Below are 16868 nucleotides of genomic sequence, written 5' to 3' on the forward strand. Positions count from 1 at the left end.
GGGCTCGAACTCACGGACCGCAAGATTGTGACCTGGCTGAAGTCGGACGCTTAACCGACTGCGCCACCCAGGCGCCCCATGTATGGTTTTCTATTAATTGTTTTGGTTGTTTCCCATAGTTTGGGTTTGGAGTATTCACATTTTGTCTTTTTATAAGAATTAGGTAATTTTAGGCTTTATTTCAATTATGGTCCAAAGATTATCTAAATGTGTGTTAATTAATTCCAAGTACTTGTCACTTTATTTATCTTAATACATTGGCTTATTATCAGAGAGTGCTTATAAAATCTTTACTTTTGGGAAAGCTGTGAAGATATACTTTGTAACAAAGCACATGACTATTTGTTAGTGATATATATATATATACACATACATGTATATATATATATTTGAAATGTATTCATTATTAATGAATACAAGGCAAAAATCAAGAAATTTAATATTTACATCACTAATTTGGAAGATAAAACTTTAAAATTATGCAAAATGTAAATAGAGTAAAAGAATTAATAACTTTTTTAAGTGTGGAGCCCAATATGGGGCTTGAACTCACTACCCTGAGGTCAAGACCTGAGTTGAGGTCAAGAGTTGGATGCTTAACTGACTGAGTCACTCAGGTGCACCAAGAATTAATAACTTTTAAAACTAATGAAATAGAAAATATATTAGAAAAATGAATTCCAGAGTTATCATTTGAATTTAAGACTTAACTAAGCAAAACAGTGAAAGAGAAAAAAGCAGTTAAAATTAGAAATGAGAGGGGGACATCTGGGTGGCTGAGTTGGTTATGTGACCAACTTTGGCTCAGGTCATGATCTCACGGTTTTGAGTTGGAGCCCTGTGTTGGGCTCTGTGCTGATAACTCAGAGCCTGGAACCTGCCTCAGATTGTGTGTCTCCCTCTCTCTCTGCCTCTCCCCTTCCTCATGCTTTGTCTCTTGGAAATAAATAAAAATTAAAAAAATATTTAAAAACTTAGAAATGAGGAAAAAATGTATCTGGGGGTATGAAAATGAGGACAATGAATATAAGAATATTATGTGCAACTCTTTGGCAAAAAAACCATCAAATCTGGAAAACTGATAATCTCCTAACATATATGCTACAAAAATAACCAAAAAATCAATAAATAAATGGTACTTGAATCAACCAATTATCAAAAGGAGAATGGAAAGATAGTGTTTAAAAGAAAAATAGACCCAAAAGCAGAACAAATTACTTTCAAAATGATTTTTTTTTGACTACCTTGGAGTATATTAAAATCTCACATAGTATTAATCTCTCTACTTTTGACTGAGTGAATAAAATTAGTTATTAGATTATGTTAAGGGATGATTATTTATTACACTGTCATAATTAGTTACCCAATTTTATTGAATCATTTTTTACTACTAACTCATAGAGCTTTGTAAACATCTTTGGGCTAACTTTTAAGACTCAATAAATTAGAAGAAATACAAAATTTTATTATGTATTTCATATTTGTCAGCTTATAAGCACATTTTCATATAACTTATTAGGCTATCTAAGCCTCTAGAAATTGTGATTTATTTTATTTCAAATGATATGTCATATTTCTTCATTTCTAGAGTTTCACTTCTCTTTTCATGGATTCTTTGCTTTGAGTTAGACATTCAGTCACTCTGTTTATTGAATAATCTATCAACTTTAAAACTAATATATTTCTTTCTTATAAAGAGAAAAAATACTAGCATCTCTATTAAAATATCATTTAGAAGAGCCAAGTGTAATTTAAAATTTAGTTTTAAAATTTTTAATGGTCTCCATTCCATAATTTTGATCCAAACCACTTCTGTAGCTAGGACACAAGTTGTTGCCAATTTGGTTTGCATATGTATTCTTCCAATTGCTAATTTCCAGATCTTCAGATATATTATTTAATCCTCTTTGATATTTATATGTTGACTAGAAATAAATTTAAAGTTTATTGGAAAAAGATGACTACAGTAACTTACCAATTATTGCATCATCTAGAGATACTTTTATTTGGAGACAGTGCCAATTAAAAACATCTGGAAATTTTCAAAATCATAGCTCACACTCCAGTCTCTTTTAATATTACAGTGAACCATCTGCATAGAGATTTAATACAGTTTTCAAAGCTTTCAATAACCCAATTTTTCTCAGCCACAAATAATAAAATGAGCTGTATTATTTCAGATAATATTCCTTCTAGTGCAGAAGACCAACCTAAGCCATAAAAATAACTTCAAAGTCATCAGTTTTACATTTTTTTAAATGTTCATTTATTTTGAGAGAGAGAGAGCAGAGGAGGGGCTGACAGAGAGAGAGGGAGAGAGAGAATCCCAAGCATGAAACATTAGATCATGAACTGAGCCGAAACCAAGAGTTGGTCGCTTAACTGACTGAGCCACCCAGGTGCCCCTTTGAATTTTACATTTTAAATTAATTCTTAAAATAATTCAAATAGTTGAAACATTGTTGATGATAACTTAATTTTTAAAAACATTTTTGAAATATAATATTTCAAACACATACAGAAACACATACAGAAAGATGCATAGATTATAGCTCTGTAAATTATCACTGAAGAATGCCTGTTATTGTTATATTTTTGAAAGACTTTCCTTTATCTTCCATATTAAACAGAAACTTTAGTCTCATTGTATCCTTGAAATCTTCTTCCTTATTTCTCTATAGCATTTATTGCCATCTCACATAGAATATATTTCCTTTTTTTGTGTGTGTGGATTCTTAACATAGCCACCTAAGTCTACCTGCTTCTACCTTTGTACTAAGTTGGTTCTTAGTCTCTCAAAATTTCAGTACTAAAATGGCCACACTGCTTTTTTTTTTCTTAACTGAGGTTCTTTCCTGTAGAAGTAATTATAACAGGGGCGCCTGGGTGGCGCAGTCGGTTAAGCGTCCGACTTCAGCCAGGTCACGATCTCGCTGTCCGTGAGTTCGAGCCCCGCGTCAGGCTCTGGGCTGATGGCTCGGAGCCTGGAGCCTGTTTCTGATTCTGTGTCTCCTTCTCTCTCTGCCCCTCCCCCGTTCATGCTCTGTCTCTGTCCCAAAAATAAATAAACGTTGAAAAGAAAAAAAAAAAGAAAGAGTTTAAAAATAAGTAATTATAACAGTAATAGTAATTGTGGTAAGCAGCAATATTAATTAATAATAAAGTTATAATGTAGTTATTTATGCTGATTGTCTTAGGATGCCACAGAGACCACTGGGGATTTGGATTCCCATCATGGTGGCATCTGTAAAACACTCAGCACTGTCTTCCAGGTGGCCTAAGTCCTGATTAGTTGCAAGTCTGCTCTGAGGATGGTTTATGAAACTCACTGTCCTTTAGATGAAGCATTAGTTTGTCATTATCCTTGAATTGTGTTGTGACTAATAATTCTTAGTTTAGATTGATTCTTCTGAATCTGTAAGGAAGAAGAAAATAACATTAATAATGGACTGTAGTCTAGACATTTTTCTGATACTGTGCAAAAGTCAGAAAAGACTGGAATGTCTTGTGATGTGGAAGAGAGTACAAAATAAATAACTTATATTTGAGGAAATAGAAACTAAATGATTATTTCAATCAAAAATATGAGTGACTAATCCTAGTAACATAAAGGTTGGATACAAATGACATTCAAAAGTTTTATCAGTAATAGTTGAAAGTGCTACAAAAATAGTTGAAAGTGCTAATCATTTACTATTTCTATGAGAATGACACTTAAAAATGTTCTGTTTAAAATTTGTGGTTCAAATAAAGAATATGTGCAGTTATTAATGAGGAAGAAGAATTTAAAAGAACATGAATCAATTTCACATAATAAAGCAATCAAAAACTGAAATTTTGAAAAGATTCTTAATCATAGAGTGTCTAAAAATCTTACTGGAGAAGATCTTCAAGACACCTACCCCCTTTTGGAACTTTTTTGTCAGTCTGAGAGGTTCTATAAAACATCGTCTTACATATTTTTGATGTCTTAACAAAGGATCTGACAACCCTACCTTAATTTTGATCTTGGAGCTCATTTCTTAAATTCAGAATAATTTGACATCTGGAGAAGGTGGGAATCAAATAGTTATATTTTTGAACCTAACAAGTGCTGGTTTCTTTAGATTTAATTTTTTTTCTTTTGCTTATCTCTCTCCTGTCACATTTATTATGCAGTGAGAGAAAGCCAGGTGGCACTTTCAATAGTCTTCCTGGAAATCTCCTCCGGTATGTCATCAAGTGTATTAGGTGTGTATCTTGTTTTCCTCACTGCAGGTGATTGTTTTGTGGAACTTTTCACTAATAAGTAACAAGGTTCCCCTTTCCTCCAACTGCTACTAAAATGTTACTTGTTTTCTTCAAGCCTTTGCTTACGGCCTCCTCAAAACTGCTGGATCCGCTAATACTTTTTTTGAGGCCTTCTGGTTTTCATACACTGCATAGTCCCAAAGTCAATGATAGCTGTTTTAGCTTTTTGTGATAGTAATACACAAATTCAGGTACCCAAATCTCTCTGGTTACTCCTTTGCTGCACAGAAAACCCAGCCTAGTGACATAAAGCAAACACTATTTTATTATACTCATGGATTCTGTAGGTTAGAAAGTCATAAATACTACTGTGGGAACAGGTTGTTTCTCTTCTGTGATGTCTGGAGCCTCAGATAGGAAGATTCAATGGCTAGGAATGACTTAGTAACTGAGATCTGAAATCATTTCAATGTTTGCTCACTCACATGCATGGTGGATTTTCCTGGCTATCTACTGGGACTTCATACCTACATACGAACCCCTAAAAATGACTACTCTGTATGACTGATTAGGCTTTCTCATGCATAGTGACTGAATTCTAGGAGTGAGAGTCCCAAGAGAGTCAGGAGGAAACTGTATCACCTGTTTTGACCTAGCTTCAGAGGTCATACAGCATCACTTAGCTGGCATATACCCAACCAGTTCTAAGAGGACAGAACATAAGTCTCATCTATCTATGGTAGGAATGTCATGTAGGAAAAGCATGCATGGTAGGAAATAATTTTGTGGCTGACTTTGGAAAACACAACCATCAATAAGTGTTTCCAAAACAATTTTACCGTAATTTTGACAATTGAATCAGATCAGAATCCATTAGAAAGAGATGGCATACATAAATTATAAATTTTGAGGGGTATCTGGGTGGCTCAGTGGGTTATATGCCTGACTGTTGATTTCAGCTGAGGTCATTTTCTCAGGGTCATGGGATCAAGCCCTGTGTTGGGCTCTGCACTGCCAGCAGGGAGCCTGTTTCAGATTCTCTCTCTTCCTCTCTCTCTGCCCCTTTCTGCTCTTGCTCTCTTTCTCAAAAATAAACAAACTTTAAAAAATAATTATAAATTTTGAGAAGAGTTTACATGTGTGAGAAGGTTATAGTGATAATTTCGAAGCACAGCACTATTACCACTCTTAAGTTTGAAACTTTATACCTAGTTTTGAATTATGCTATATTCATTATTTCATGTCCTGTTCCTTTTTTCAGCAATCTGTTTATAGTATTCATCCATGTTCTTGCATATAGCTTAGGTTCATTTTCATCATTGTATTGAATTATCTTTTAGGATTACACCACAATTTATTTATCCATTCTCCTATTGAGAGACTTGTTTTCTAGCTTTGGCCATGATGCTCTAAACATTCTTGAACATGTATCCTAGTACACACAATGCATGGATTTTCTAGGCTATATATCTTGAGTAGAACAGCTGCATCATAGATCATGTGCATCTAAAACTTTTTTTTTTTTAATTTTTTTTTTCAACGTTTATTTATTTTTGGGACAGAGAGAGACAGAGCATGAATGGGGGAGGGGCAGAGAGAGAGGGAGACACAGAATTGGAAACAGGCTCCAGGCTCTGAGCCATCAGCCCAGAGCCTGACGCGGGGCTCGAACTCACAGACCGTGAGATCGTGACCTGGCTGAAGTCGGACGCTCAACCGACTGAGCCACCCAGGCGCCCCCCATCTAAAACTTTTAACTTGATAATGCCCAACCATTTTCCAGTGTAATTGAATTAATTGCATTACCACTGACAGTAAATATGAATATCATTTGGTTAACATCCTTGATAACACTTAGTATTGTCAGACTTTCCTATTTTTGTCTATCTGCCACTCTGGTGTTAGTGGGTGTGGTTTCACTTTTCCTGATTATTAATGATATTACCCATTTTTTAATATTCATTGACCATTTGGATTTCCTGTTAATAGAAGTAATAGTTCAAGTTTTATGCCTAATATTCTTTTGAGTTTCATCGTTTATTCTTATTGTTTTTTCAGATATTTTTATATATTCTGGTGCAACCACTTTGCTAGGTATATGTGATACACATACCTTTTCCTTTTTTTCACTTTCCTTAAGATGTCAGTCTTTTATCAAATGGTTAATATTTTCTTTGCATAAGCAGTTTTTCCATAATACTAGGTGATGATATTTTCTCATGTGATCTTCTTAAAGCCTTATAGGTTTTCTTTTTTATCTTGGTCTACAACCTACCTGAAGTTAATGTTTTTGTTCTATGTTTGGGAAGCATCCAATTTTATTTGTTTCCCTATGAATACTCAATTAACCAAAGCCTTTATTGAAAAATATGTCTTTTCTCCATTTTTAAATAAAATATCTCACATTTGTTGTAACAACTGATATACTTGCTTTTATTCTTTCCATTTTACATTATGTTCATCACATTAGTTTTTCTTCGTATTCATTTTCTTTATTTTGTTTTGGTTTTAGTCAGTTTTTATTCAACATTTCTCCCTTTTTATTAGTGAATATTTATATTCTTCCAAGACATTGTGTTTACTCTTCATTTCCTGAAACACAGACATCTATATCTATCTGTATTTATAAATCTATATATTCAGTATAATATGAAAACAAAACACCAAATATTTTACATCTCTATATTTCCTGTTTCTCTTGCTTTATTTTACATTGTATTAAGATAAACATTTTAGTGTATTTTATTTTCCTAACCCTTAGATTACTATAGGATAAGAAGTTTAGAAAGTTTTAAGATTTCTTGATAGTCTTCTACTTCCTGAAAACCTATATTTGTTAAGATAATTTAGAATATCTAATCACAGGTGACTGTCAAGTTTTCCTTTACAATATGACTGTATAAGCTGAAGAGCTCTTGTTTAGAATTTTTATTATACCTTCACACACTATCATTATCCATTTACAAACATATATAGATGGAGGTTAGGAATGGGAGAGAGATTGAATCATTGCTAACCAGTTCATTTTCTCCCATCTTGATTCTCTGATAAATTTCATTTCTTGATTTGTTAGAATCCTTTCAGGAATATTTTTATCAAATACATCTGTTCTCCAAATATTTGAATATCTAGAAATTATTTCCTTTTATCCTGACAGATAAATAATATTTGATTGCGTATAAGAGTCTACTGTAGTAGTCCTGGGGTGCCTGGCTGGCTCTGACAGTAGAGCATGCAACTCTTGATCTCAGGATTATGAGTTTGAGCCCCATGTTGGGTATAGAGATTACTTAACAATGAACTCAAAAAATAAAGAGTCTAGTGTAGTCCTTTTCCCTATTATCTGTAGCTGTCATTCTTTATCTTTTAGATTTCTATTATTTTAGATTAAATGTCTGGTATGACTCTAATATTTTATTAAAATTTATTTTTCTGTCAGGAATCTTTCAAATTTTAAACATTATTTTAATCTTTTAAAAAAGTCTTTATCTTGGGGCTCCTGGGTGGCTCAGTCTGTTAAGCATCTGACTTCATGATCTGAGATTATAGTTCCTGACTTTGAGCCCGTTGTCGGGCTCTGTGCTAATAGCTCAGACCCTGGATCCTGCTTCAGATTCTGTGTCTCCCTCTCTCTCTCTGCCCCTCCCCTGCTCACACTCTGTCTTCTCTCTCTCAAAAATAAACATTAAAAAAAAAGTCTTTATCTTAAAAAAAAAAAGTCTTTATATTTAGTGTTCATGTGTTTTATTGGGACATGTCTACGTTGATAACTTTGTTTTCTTCATCTTGCCTGAATGTGGAGAGGACTTGAAATTAGGAGATTTAAATGTTTTTATTTTTTAATGTTTATTTTTGAGAGAGAGAAAGAGTGTTGCGTGCAAGTGGGGGAGGGGAAGAGAGAGAGGGAATGAACCCCAAGTAGGCTCTGCCTGTCAGCACAGAGCATGAACCTTCAGATGATGAGCTGAGCCAAAATCAAGAGTGGGACACTCAACTGACTGAGCCACAGAGGCACACAAATTTAAATGTTTTTAAATTCAGAGATTTTCTTCTATCATTTGTTAACCATTGCCTCTCTTATGCTAGATCCTTTCTCTTCTATAAGTCCCATTGTTAGCAAGTAAAAGCCCCTGACTTTTTCTTCTGAGTCCTTTATCATTTCTTCCATTATCTTCATTTCCATATATTTTGTTATATGTTTGGTCATATATTTCTCCTTGTTCTTCCAAAATACTAATAACCATCTCAAGGGTGTGTACCTTTTCTTTTTATTCCCCTGACACATTTTCAAATTTGAAGATTATATATATGTATATGTACATGTATTTTTTTTTTTTTACCTCACATACTTGCCTTTTTTCCTTTCCATTTTTTGTTTTTTGTGTGAATATTTATTTATTTATTTATTACTTATTTTTGAGTGAGAGAGAGAGAGAGTGCAAGCAGGGAAGAGGGGCAGAGGAAGAGAGAGAGAGAGAATCCCAAGTAGGCTCCACACTCAGCATGGAGCCTGACATGGGTCTTGATCCCCATGGCCCTGGGATCATGACCTGAGCCAAAATCAAGAATCAGAAACTTTCCACCACAATATGACAAGGATCTTCTTTCCTTCAGTTTACAATAACATATTCCTCATATTCTTGTGATCCCTCACCAACATCTTTAATGCTCATATTTCTACCAACAGTCTGCTTATAATGAGTTATGTGTGCACTAAGACAATATAAGTTTTCTGTTCACTTTTCACTTCATTCTGAGTTTTCACTAGCAGAGTTGTTAATGTCCACATTTATATTAACAGTCTATTTTTTTTTTATTTTTTTTTAACGTTTATTTATTTTTCAGACAGAGACAGCATGAACAGGGGAGGGTCAGAGAGAGAGGGAGACACAGAATCCGAAACAGGCTCCAGGCTCTGAGCGGTCAGCACAGAGCCCGACGCAGGGCTCGAACTCATGGACCGCGAGATCATGACCTGAGCTGGAGTCGGACGCTTAACCGACTGAGCCACCCAGGCGCCCCATTATATTAACAGTCTATTAAAGGCAATCTAGACTTTGCTATATGCTCCTCAGAATTCTTTCATCTTCTGCCCAATTCCTAAATGTTTGCACATTTTAGGTATTCACATAGCACCATCTCACTTCCATGCACCGAAATCTGTATTAGTTTCTTACTGCTACTGTAACAAAAGGACACAAATTTGTTGACTTAAAACAATATAAATGTATTATCTTATAGTTCTAGAGGTCAGGAATCTCAAATAGCTTTCACTTGACTAAAATCATGGTGTTAGCAAGGCTGTATTCTTCTGGATACTCTAGGAGGACTCTATATCCTGGCCTTTCACAGCTTTAGAGGCCTCCTAATTTTTTTGGCTTATTGCCCCTTCCTTCATCTTCAAAGTCAGCCAGGTATAACAGCTCCAAACTCTCTGACTCTGCCTCTCCTGCCTCCCTTGTGATTATGTTGGACATACCTGGATGATTCAAGATGATCCTTCTATCTCAAGATCCTAAACTTAACCACACATGGCAAGTTCCTTTTCCTTTGTCAGGTCAAGTAACATGGTATAGTCAGGGTTATCCACAGAAACAAAACCAAAAGACATAGATATATAGATATATAGATATATTCCCTCTTCACTGGAGAAGGTCATTTTTTTTTTTTCCTATTAAGGTCTTCAACTGATTGAATGAAACCCACCCACATTATAGAGGGTATTCTACGTCTAATTATTTAAATGTCTATCTCATGTAAAAAAAATAATACCTCTACAAAAATGTATAGAATAATGTTTTGTCAAATATCTGGCCTAGTTGACCCATAAAATTAGCCATCACAACTAGAAATAGGTTTCAGGGATTAGTAGTTGAACATCTTTGCAGGGCCATTATTCTCCCTACCACAGTGAAGATCTAAAAATGTGAATAATGAAAGGAGTAAAATAAGACAGACATGACAGGGAGGGGAGTACAGATGTATAGAATTGTAAGCATGTCAAATACAAAACATAATTTTCAATAGTGGGAAGGTGTGGGGGGATAGATGGGAACTCATATATCAAAAAATGTGGCAAGAGACAAAGCTATAGAGGTGGCCATAAGCCAACCTATAGAATAAGGGGTCAGTCTTCATTAAAGGCCTTGATTCTTACCCTAAAATGAACTGTGATGTATGGATAGTGAATGAGACAACCCAGTGAGTCACTGATGAGTTTTAAGTAGGAAATAATGAGATTATCATTATAAAAAGTAAGACTACTCTGGAACCAGTGTGAAGGCCTGACTTCCAAGGAGAAGCACTGGAGGGAAGGGAAAAATAAACAGTGAAACTGAAAAAACACTGTAACAGTGGCATTGAAGGGAAGGAGTTTAAGGCATAATAAGACTTGGTGATGGATAAGTTATAGATGGTAAATGGTAAGAATATGCCTTGAAGCATTTGGAAGATTATGTTCATGTCTAAGACAGAAATGTGATTTAACAATTGAATGTATGATTAGAAGACATGTAGGCATTAGGCAACGTTTTCTTAGAGTGATGAAGATATTTGATTATATTCTAAGAAAATGTCATGGTGGAAATGGTAGGGACTTCCCATTATGAAGACTCTCAAGGAAATGTCAAAGACTCTATAGGTAAGATGCTTTTTTGGTAGCACCAAAGCAGAGTGGAAAAGGAAGGTTTAATGAGGATCCTAAGAATGAAGTGGAAGCAGTGGAAGTCTTCCAACTTAGAGATAAAATGAGATGGAAACTCCATCATTTACTAGCTACTATTTGTCTTAGGCAAATATTTATATATAATTTTTAAAAATCTTAATGACTCAACTGTTATTAAGCATGGTATCAAGCTTCAGCAAAAAAGTTTGCATGCATTTGTCATTTAATGTCTGTGTATATGTACTGTCAGTATTATCATATTAAAGTTGAAATTATTGCAGCTTAGAAAGCTAAAACATCTTACCCCCAGTCACATAGTGGAGAAGTAAGAATATAAACAGATCTCCCGGACTCTAATATCTATTCTCTTAAGGAAATATCTCTGTTTACTGACAAGATACCTAGCATAATGGGCCAAATAGCAGCTATGGTGTAATGTACAAGAAGCACAGCCAAGAGACTCAGGGGTGCATCTTCAAACAGCCAATGTGTGACCTTGAGCAAATCTTTACTCTCAAATTAGATCAAATATCTAATATGCAATACTAGATGTAACATGAAATCTATGTAATATCTAATGTAATGTGATATCTAATATGCAAATTAGATATGTATTTTCTATCCACTGATTTACTATTTAGTATGACAAATTGTTTACCCTTTTATGACTATTCCTTTTACCATTCGCCTCTGTGGGATTGAGGCTCATATTCCCCTTCTTTCTGGCTCACATTCTATATTTTACCTGGTAGACAGTGACCACTGAGTCTGTAGTATGATTTGTTTTTCAAACTAGTACACTACAAGACCTCTAAAGTTCATTATAGATCATAAAGTCTACTAATGTGCTGCATTTGACAATTTTTTCACTTTTTTTCCGAAGTGTAAATGTATGTAGCTGTGAAAGAGAAATGTTATTTACTGAGACACCTTTGAAGGTGCATTTTATTTTGTACAAAGGAGAAGTCCCACTCAAAAAAAAATAAGACTAGGTGGAATTTCTTCTCTGTGGGAGAGATTAAAGAAATGCTAAAGTGCATTAAAGACAATGGAATGCAAACAATATAGATTGGTTACAGAACTTTGAGACATCTTCACAGTCTGGAATTTGTTACAGAAAGTGGATAAAAAGAAATGAGAACTTCCTGAAGTAAACACAGAAAAAGTAATTTGACATTCACAAAACTCTTCAGTCCTGAATCTCCCCCAAAATAATTATTTTACTTAGAAATTTAATTTAATTTAACAACAGCTGTCAGTAACATGGAAATAGCTGGTGGGCTTTTAAAAGTAAGCACTGAGATACAGAAAGCTATTATATAAGGGCATCACAGTCTGTGACAAACTGAGAAGCAATATCTTCCTTCAACAGAAGTGTGTGACAAGGCTTGAGACTGTTAAAACAAGTAAAGTTACTTATAATTGGGAAATTGCCTGTTTCACACAGTCCATCAGACACTCACATGGCTGTACTTAATGGAAGATGCTGATGACAAGCCACAAAGGTGTCACTTGGGTGACATTCCATTTAAAGTCACCCCCAAACAGACAGTGTGAGCTTTCCAAGGGGAGGCATAACCATTGGGCTGGAAGCAGGCAGGATTATAGTGCAGAACCTAACAATACGGAGAGAGTTCTCCAGCCCAGTGACTTGGGGAATGGGGCTCAAGTGGGTAAGTAGTGTCATTACTGCTTGCACATGGATTTTGTGTCCCTCTTCCAATACCTCTCTAAGCCCTGTCTACTCCCTGGAGAAAGAATGAAGAATATGGAAGCAGTGTGTACTTCTATTTGATGGAGAATATACCTAAGTGAAAATGAGGAGTGTAAAGGAAAACAAAAGTTCTTGTTAAATGGCATGAAAAGCAGATTAGAAAGGAGAGCAAACCATATATGTGGCCTCTCACAGTGAGACCTCCATTCTGTCTAATGAGGGAATTGCCTTAGATAATGTCAAACTCAGCTCTAGAAGTTTATTTCTCTGTATTCATAATTGCTTATTTTAGTTGGAGAGATGGATTTAAGGGATAAAACAAGAGAAAATATATAGGCATTGGCAGGTCCTCTTAAGAAATAAAAGAGAAAACTGACCTAAGTTGATTATGTCGATTGGTGATAACGTGACATGGTACCTACTGACTGACTCTTGAATCCACTTCCCTTCATCTTTGATCAGTGGCCTGTCACTATTCATGTCTCAATCATTACAAACAACTCCATGGATTTCCCTCCCTCTATTTTTATCCTATTCCAATTTATTTCTACACTTCAACCAGAGGGATATTTCCCAAAATGCAAATCTGCTCAAGTCATTCCTTGGCTTACACATCATTAATTGTTCACTGTTGGCCTCAAAATAAAATCCAAATGCTTTAGCATATTGTACAAACATTTTGCAATATGACCGGTGGGCGTGTTCCCCGTGGCAGGACTAAAGAGAAAGCCAACAAAACTGGGAATCGTGTTTATCTGAAGTACTCTTAGAAATGTTGTCAGGAGAGAGAACAGTAAAGGGTGTGCTTAGAAATCAGCAGAAATGCCTTGCATCAAATATGAATGTTTGAGGTGGAAGTCCTGCCCCAGAAGTGGAGTCAAGCAGGCCAAGGTTACACCTGAATAACAGTGGACCCTGCAAGACGCAGCCCTGCCGCAAGATGTGCTGTTCTTCGTGTGTGAATGGGGCCACTTCTTCTTAGTCCTTGGGCTGTTCTGCATGGTCCAGAGCATCATCTGTGCCTCCCTAGCATAGCTGCCTTGGCCCGACTCCTGCTCCAGGCACTGCCTGCAGATACAGACTTCCCAGACTGTGGCCATTGGACCTGCACTCCATGCCCTGGTGCTGCAGCCTGGCAGTCCACTGTGGCACCATCAGGACCCTGGTACTTGGTGCTGGTCTTCTCTTCTCCCTTTATTCTGTGAGTTCAGTGATGCTACAGGCTAGAGGGTTCACCACTGATGGTTCCTTTGAACCAGGTATCCTGCATGGTCCATCGTGGTGAAGTCTATGCCATGTTGTCTCTGAAGATCAAAGGCCAGCACTTCTACTAACTCTTGGACAAAGCTGGACATTTCCCCAACATGATACCCTGACAACACTGTGGGTGCCTACTGCAGCTTGTGAAGAAACCACCTTGGGTTACTCACCCCTGCCAGAGGGGAACAAAAGCAGAACCTTGGTGATGGGGTGATGACCAAGGTCACACAAGGGGCCCCAAAGTTCATTAACGGCAAATAAAAGAGCAGTCACCCCCCACCCCAAAACAACAAGAACAAACAAACAAAAACAAATATGAAGAGTTGAGGACAAAAGCATGAGGACAGGAAATAAATTAGAAAGGTCTGAAGCACAACATACAGAACTGGTACAAAGAATGGGTAGCAAGGAAGCTTCAGGAGGACATTTGTGTAAAGTGAGGACAGAGCTCTTCATTTACTCTGTGGTGTAACAGAGTGAGTGTAAGGGAGGTGGAATGACTCCACACTGCCTCCTTTTCCAACCTCAACTCCTGCAAGTTGACCTCTCCTGTGCTATCCTCTTTGAATAAAAGGGAATACTGAAAAATGCTCTGTACTATTTCACATGACTTTATAATTCCAAATTAGCACAGTAACTTTTGTCCCAGTAAAAACTTAACATTTGCAGAATTGAATTTACTTAAATTGAATCCTTCATAGTGAAATATTCTCTTCATTCCAGAATGAGAGGCTCACACTGCCTCCACTGTAGTGGAATAGGCTTTCTTTTCTCCCGCCTGACAAACTCTTTTTCAATCTTTGAGACATGACATCGATTTCAAAAACTGAATGGGCCCTTCTATCAGAGCCATTCTTTCTCTGTGTCTCCACAGGACCTTATACATATCTAAGAAATACTACATACTGCATACCAGTGTTATTTGCTAATGTGACTGTCTCCACACTGTAACATAAGTTTCTGGAGGTTAGGGATGTGCCTTACTGGATACACTAAATGTATGAGAACGAGACTGAGGGAGAGACCAAGACCCATTAAAGACACTCTCCTTTCTCATAGATTGAATCCGAAGGGCTAAAATAGAGCTCTACTTTATGTATTTTGCTGTTGTTGTTTATTTTAAATAACCTCTTGGAATGTTTTCTTCTGATTTAAAATAGCTATACCAAAATTGTTATTTTTACCTACTCATAAGAGGGACACCTGCATAGAAGAAAAGGATAAGGAAGCTAAGGGCTTTAGATCAAAATAATAGAGATGCAGGGTAGGTAGCAACTTGCTTCCTGCACCACACAGAGTTAAAGAAATGGTTTTAAACTGCCTCCTAGAGAAAGATGACTTAGCCTGCCTTGTGGGAGCAAGTAAACAGTAAAGGGAGCTGGAGCTGATCTAGCACTGCTTATTTTGCAACAATACTTCTCTTTGGATGAGAGGCTACATATCTAGAAACCTGGATTTGGGGGAAGAATGCATCTCAAAAGACATGAAAATCAAAAATCTTAGGTTTATGGTTGCTTTTTATTTCTCCATTATCTTTCTGGAATGAAGAGAATGTTTCACTATGAAGGATTCAATTTAAGTAAATTCAATTCTGCAAATGTTAAGTTTTTACTGGGACAAAAGTTACTGTGCTAATTTGGAATTTTAAAGGATAAATGAAGTCATGTATTTATGAATGAAAGAGGCAATGTAGAAGAATAACTAAATCCATAGCTTTGGAACCAGATAAAGCTGGATTCATAACTTGACTCTTGCCATATTCTGTCCAACATACGTTGATGTTATTATAAAAATAAAAAAACTATAAATATGTGGATCAGTTAGGATGATTCCAGCTGAAAGTAACAGAATACCCATCTAAAAGTGGCTTATGCCATATGGTAACAAAATGTCTCTATAACAGAGAAATCAAGAGAAAATGTGATACGAGGGTTAGAACTATATGTCCCATTGATGTCAGTAGGGACCATGCCTTGTCCACTGTGTTGTGAGTTGAATTATATCACCCCAGTTAGATATGTGGAAGCCCTATTCCCCAGTGCCGGAGAATGTGAGCTTATTTGGAAATAGGATCTTAACAGAGGCAATCCAGTTAATGTAAAGTAGACCTTAATACAATATTACTTGTGTCCTTATAAAAAGGAGAAATTTGGACATAGAGTCTGACATGCACAGAGGGAAAATATAAGCAAACATAGGGAGACTACCATGTCACAATAGAGGATTGGAGAGATATATCTATAAGCCAGGAAATGCTAAAAGTTACTAACAAATAATCAGAAACTAGAGACGGGCAAAGGAGGATTTCCCTACAGGTTTCAGGAAGCATGGCTCTGCTCATACATTGATAATAGATTTGTAGCATCTAAAATTCTGAGGCACTAAATTTCTGTTGTTTTAAGCCTCACAATTTATGTAACTTTACTATGGCAGCCCATAACCAGGGAACTACTACACGTTGTTTCAGCTCTGCCATCCTCAACTTTCTTCTTCTTTTTTTTTTCAATATATGAAGTTTATTGTCATATTGGATTCCATACAACACCCAGTGCTCATCCCAAAAGGTGCCCTCCTCAATACCCATCACCCACCCTCCCCTCCCTCCCACCCCTCATCAACCCTCAGTTTGTTCTCAGTTTTTAAGAGTCTCTTATGCTTTCGCTATCTCCCACTCTAACCTCTTTTTTTTTTTTCCTTCCCCTCCCCCATGGGTTTCTGTTAAGTTTCTTAGGATCCACATAAGAGTGAAAACATATGGTATCTGTCTTTCTCTGTATGGCTTATTTCACTTAGCATCACACTCTCCAGTTCCATCCACGTTGCTACAAAGGGCCATCTTTCATTCTTTCTCATTGCCACGTAGTACTCCATTGTGTATATAAACCACAATTTCTTTATCCATTCATCATTTGATGGACATTTAGGCTCTTTCCATAATTTGGCTATTGTTGAGAGTGCTGCTATCAACATTGGGGTACAAGTGCCCCTATGCATCAGTAC

Source organism: Leopardus geoffroyi, chromosome D1, assembly GCF_018350155.1.
Source record: "Leopardus geoffroyi isolate Oge1 chromosome D1, O.geoffroyi_Oge1_pat1.0, whole genome shotgun sequence".
Lineage (NCBI taxonomy): Eukaryota > Metazoa > Chordata > Mammalia > Carnivora > Felidae > Leopardus > Leopardus geoffroyi.